At 36.6% G+C, this 6000-nt stretch overlaps 1 protein-coding gene across 1 annotated transcript in view; it reads right to left on the reverse strand.

Moving 5' to 3' along the window:
* Nucleotides 1-487, reverse strand: part of EYA4 (EYA transcriptional coactivator and phosphatase 4) — a 271605-nt gene extending 271118 nt beyond the window's left edge. Inside the window, exon 1 of the mRNA XM_032274734.1 lies at nucleotides 311-487. The gene's annotated coding sequence lies outside the window, so the exon portion shown is untranslated. The remainder of the gene's footprint in view (nucleotides 1-310) is intronic.
* Nucleotides 488-6000: the final 5513 nt, after the last annotated feature.

The following is a 6000-nucleotide window of genomic DNA, read 5'->3' on the forward strand; positions in this document are numbered from 1 at the left end:
TCATCGTTTGCGATCTCGCGTGGGAACCGTCCTGGGCCTCTGGGGCCTGGATGTCCCGGGTGGCGCCGCCGTAATCTCCGCGCCCTCCGCGCCACCCCCACCCCGCCCCCACCCGGGCCGGCTGGAGCTGCCGCAGCCTACAGGCTGAGGGGAGGGACCCGCGGCCGCGCTCTTCTCCCTGGGCGAGAGAACCACTGTGGATCCCACCTGCTTCTGTGGGGCAGCCCCCGGAATTGCCTGGAACTCTCTTGCTACCCAGTTCCCCTGTGCAGGCCACTGCGAGCCCCCTGCCGGACTCCTTTCCACTTACCCCAAGGGAGGAGACTGAAGGGACTTCGCCTACTTGCAACAACGTGAAATAAAAACTAACCCAGGCCAGACTGGGGCGCTTTTTCTGACAGGAGGAAATACCCTTTTCCGTGGAGATGTATGTTATGAAGGACTAAGCAGTCTGGGGATAGGCTGTGCTGGGAAGAGCCTGGGCCCCTTCCAGTGCTGGGTGCAGGTATAGGCATCCCTCCCAGACTCCCAAAGGTCAAGCAGAAACGACTTATTCCAAGGCAGCGTCAGAGCTTCCCTAGGCACATTGCTGAAATGACATTTCGTGCCTAAGCCTCCTGCGCATGCATTACGCTCCAACATAGGATTTACGATTCTATACGCACATGTGTGTATACTACAACCGGGGGAAACAGCAAAGGTAGACCGCATAAATAATCCATAAATTTCGCGTCCATAAAATCACCTCTTCCAAAAACCTATTGTCTATTTTAGCGGCCTCTTCTTTGTCATATTGATAATAAATGTTTTACTTTATTGATAAATCGCTGAGTGTCAGTCATTGTATTGGTCACTTGTGGTACATGAGTTCATTTGGTTTTCATGACAACGCTACGGTGGTCATTATTAAGCCGGTATAAAAGATGAGGAAACCAAAGCCCTAAGAGTCATGAGTAACTTTTCCAAAAGCAAATCCAGTGTTCTCTAATCACGAAGCCGATGATACAACAAGCAACCTCTACATTACCTTAGGTCTAAGAGTGGTCTAAGAGATTACAGATTAACCCGTTGAAATTACTCCCATTCAAAGAAAGTTTAGTTTTAATATATTATTCACTAATTTACGTTATCAAAAGGTTTGGAAAAATGATTTCATCCTCAACTTCAGGTTGGTCTTACGCAATTGATATGAGCACTGTCCAATTCAAAAGCAGTTATCAACACTGAATACTTATGGTTACAATTTATTTTTTAATGAGTAGGGTATTATCTACAATGCTTAAGAGGCTCTAGAAAAGGTGGAGTTGTAAATTTAAAATGATAAAAGCCGTCGTTGCTGCTCTCATCACTTACTGGGTGTTCTTTCCTGCAGATTTATTTTGGAAGCTGTAGGCATTGCCAGGCATAATGTTTCCTTTTCTGGTTCTCAAGGTAGAAAGGGTTCTGGCAGTGGGTTTGGCACAAAGGGGATTTGGAGCATGGTTGAGAGCACATTCTGGCCTAAGGAGGAATGCCAGTTAACATACACTGGAGAGAAAAATATCAATGGGCAGACTTAATTAATTTTGCAGATTTATTTTCTCCGTTTCACATGTGAGAAAACTAAGGGCTCAGAATTTATAGAAGCTTGCTAATAAATTGCAGAACTGAGTTTCAAGCCAGCCTTTATTTAAGTCCACTCTTAGTCATTGCGATGCTATTATTAATATTAATGGTATTCAGAAAAACAGTAATTGTTTTAATATGTAATATGTTACAAGCCAAATACGCAATTTAAATGTTTTGTGAATCATAGTGTCTAGGAATGCTCTATGGCTATAGCAAGTGTCATGTAAGAATTATGTAAAATTATGAATTTAATACTGTCCTAAAAAGGCAACAACATTTTGAATTTCATTTTGGCATAAAATATTATGTGCTAGTTTCACCTATAAATAAAAGTGGGAGATGCATAATTTGAATAAAATAAAAATTCATACTTTAGTATAGCATGTTAACATAAATGTAGGTTGACTTTTTTTAGCATGTTTCTTTGTACCCTTCTAAAGTCAGATTTTTCAGTTACACTGACCTTGCTTTCAAGGTCATTTTGCTCCTGCATAGTTTTTTATACACCTAGATAAGAATACATGAACAGAAATTATTTTTTAAACCCAGAATAATATGTTAGTTATTTGACTTCATATTACTACCTTCTAATAGTTGTATTAAATGTACACATTAACATGGACACCATTAGGAGTGAGATAAAAGGTCATATTTTCAGTCCACATTAGAGATGGGGTTTCACCACGTTGGCCAAGCTAGTCTTAAACTCCTGACCTCATGATCCACCTACCTCGGCCTCCCAAAGTGCTGTGACCACAGGCGTGAGCCACCATGCCCAGCCAGACTCAAGTTAATGCAATAAAGTACATTTCTGATCACCTATTTCGTCAACATTTACATATTTATATTTCCAAGATATTCCGTAGAGCATGAATCTGTGCAGAAGAATTAGGCTTCGACTAAAAATCTTTCTACATTTATCTCTTGAGTTTAGCAAACAGTAAGTCATCTCTAAATATCTTTCTTCATCTCTCTTTTTTTAGGGTTTCTTTTTATTGTGAGTCATCTGATGTCAAGAAAGCCTTGAGTTTAAGCTAAAAGCTTTTCCACATTGATTACACACAAAGTGTTTCTCTCCTGTATGGATTTTCTTGTGTTTATTAAGATTTGAATTATTGTAAAACGCTTTCCACATTCATCACATTCATAGGTTTAACATAGGAAATAGAATTTTAAGGTTATAAAGGCAAAAATGTATTGTTTGCTTAAATGAGGCATTATTTCCAGCATTTACATTGAGTACCACTTTTATAATTATAGCCATATCACCTATAATATTATTGACTTAATATGTATCTTTAAATAATCTATTTTTATTACATAAATTTATCAGATAAAGGGCATTTTTATAGTCACTATAAATGGAGAACTAATAAAACCTGCCATGAATAGAAGACAATCTTGCAAAAGAAACTCTATTGTAGAAATAAAAGTTATTTCTCATGTACCACCTAAAATTATCTCGCACACAGTTTGAAAAACATTGGTTTAAAGAATTACGTTCCATATGTTATTCAGGCTCTTCAAGATATATTTTCAAGCCTCCCCTTTTCATTACCAGAACAAAATGTTGCATCCAAGTTACTTTGGGTAATACTTTTTAAATTCTGTGCTTAGTTAATGATTGCTCTTGTCTAAAATATACTTGAAGTCTCTGAAGTTGAGGCATCTTTTAAACTTCATGTATTATTTATTGTTTTGCTTACTATCTTACTTATGGCAAAATGCAAACAATTCATGAGTACACAATTAAAAAGCAAATTACTTTCCTTACATATTGTATCGGTTACTCATCACCCTTCCCCAGCATCTGTTAGCCCGGTACTGCAACAAAGTTCTATAGACAAGGAAGAAGAGAGGGAAAGTAGAACGATGGGAGAAACTCAAAGGGCCTAAAAGGTTACATGGGAGAAACTGAAGTCAGAGACCTGCTGCCAGATTCTAGAAGTGATTCAAAAACACCAGTGTGTCCTGCATGACATGAATCAGGCTCTCAGAATATTTGTACGTGTTAAACTCAATCTGAAAAGGACTATGTGTTGGGAGGAGTGGGGAAATAAAAAATATATGACTTTATAGTGAAAATCAGTGGAAATACAAGACTCACTTATTAGCAGTTCCCTCAACCAACTTCTCTGGGGTGGGATGCCTCTGTAGTTACCATTTACCATTTGTTTATTTTTCAAATGTGCATGGCTCTATTTTGGCGTTAGATTTTGTATAAGTCAAATCAAACAAACAAAAGTGCTCTAGGAGCTCATAATCCAAAACATAATTTTTGTTTTAATTTCATTTAAAAGCAACCTTAAGGGAAAAACCAGGTCATCACTTTAGTAAGAACAGATTTTAGGCTAAAAATTGGAATAAAACACTACATTTACAGAAAAAGAATGCAGAGTACTGGATGCTTGTAGAAATAATCCCAAAATAAATCTCTTGAGCACCTTTTGGTATATCTATGAACTCCAGCTGGAAGTATACACAATTTTTCAAAAATACAATAATTCAGTTGTTTCTTAGTAAATGTAAGCCAAACTATTTGAGCTTTGGATGTATGGAGTTTTAAAGACCAACCTTAATACGAACAAGGTTGAACAGTCTTTTAATCTACCTCCCTACTGATGACAGACTACAAGAACAAATGAAGATAAAACATGATTGCCCAAGAATCTAGAGCCCTGTGCTGCCGGTTTTCTAAAATCTATAAATAAACACACTTTCTGAGTAATTTTGTGCAGACAGACCAAGCTTAAAAAGGTTTCTACTAGCTTGTGAAAGTGAAGAAATCAAATCTTCAGGGGACCTGCTAAATTTCCTCATTCTTGGCAGGGCCTCTAAAAGAAAGGAAATGCACATTTTCTGGGAGACGGCTTCATTGTATTTACTTTTAGATTTTCTCTTGAAAATTCTCTCCAGTTGAATCATTTTAGTAGCATATTAGGCAACTCTACTCCTTCTTCCATGCTTACACTCAGCCTTCAGATGTTTATAAACAGATATCATGCTCACTTTTAAGTCATGTTAGCCACGTTAAACAAATATAAGGCCTTTTAATCTTGTGGCAGTTCAGTCTTTACAAACCGGTAATCATTCTTATTGCTTGTCTCTGAACTATTTCCAGTTTCCTAGATGTTCATTTTTGTTAGAGGTATCCCACATTAAATACATTGTTCCAGGTGTGGTCTCATTAACATATAAGAATGAGTTCAATTTCTTTTTCCTTTGGTTACATTATATTTTGCCTCACTTTGAATTCCTACCAATGTATGCTACTTTCATATTCTAACAACTTATATGTAATTTCTTTTTCTATTTTCACTTCACACAATATTTTTCTTGGCATACTAATCAATCCAGATTTCCCAAGTACTTTGAATGCACATTTTAAAATAGTAATAATAGTCAAAACATGAACAATATCACTTTCTTGTCCCTTTGAAATCATTGGCTCATAGTCACCCACATTTCAAAATAGGAAAGCTCTAATTAACCTCTTTTCATCATATATTTATCATGTTTATCATAATATCCTTATAAAATGTCCACTAGTTGTGATTGGGAAGTCTCTACATATAAAATTCAATGACTGGTGGGAGGTGGAATTTGACTTTATAGCAGACAAGTAAATTGATTTGATGCTTCTAATGCAATGCATTTGGCATGGTTAACTCTAGGACCAATTGTATGAAATCTTAAAGTTAGGAACACTGGTAAATTGCAATAATCTACTTGCACTGAATACTTCTGAATAAGAATATTATAATATCAATGAAAAGTGTAATGAAAGCTTTTCAATGTGTCTTCTTTCCACCATATTTAATAGTACACTTGGAAACAATTTCTTCAATGTTTTTCTATTTCGAGCATATATTCTCAGCACCCCCAACACACCTTAAAATGGCTTTTCCTGTTCACGTGATTCCTTTATTCCACCACCAACTTTTTCAAAAAAAAAAAAAGGTGTCAGCTCTCAGTGCATCTACTTTGTGACTCTTCTTAATCCTAAAAATTTTACTTCTGTTCCTATTCCTTTACTGAAACTGCTCTCTATAAGGGATCACCAGTGGTCTCCTATTAGTCTTTCCTGAATCTTCAACATCTTTGATGTCCAGGAAGCATTTGGTATTATTGACAGCCATCAATTAGAAGCATCAAATCAATTTATTTGTCTGCTATAAAATCAAATTCCTCCTTCCACCAGTCATTGAATTTTATATGTAGAGACTTTCCAATCACAACTAGTGGACATTTTATAAGGATATTATGATAACATGATAAATATATTATGAAAAGAGGTTAATTAGGGCTTTCCTAACTTCCTTTTTAACTTTCACTATTCCCTGTGACTGCTATTACTTGAGATCCTACAGAGCTTCTTTTTTCTTCTTTTTC

The sequence above is a fragment of the Sapajus apella genome, unplaced genomic scaffold (assembly GCF_009761245.1).
Source record: "Sapajus apella isolate SASKATOON/1434 unplaced genomic scaffold, GSC_monkey_1.0 scaffold6, whole genome shotgun sequence".
Lineage (NCBI taxonomy): Eukaryota > Metazoa > Chordata > Mammalia > Primates > Cebidae > Sapajus > Sapajus apella.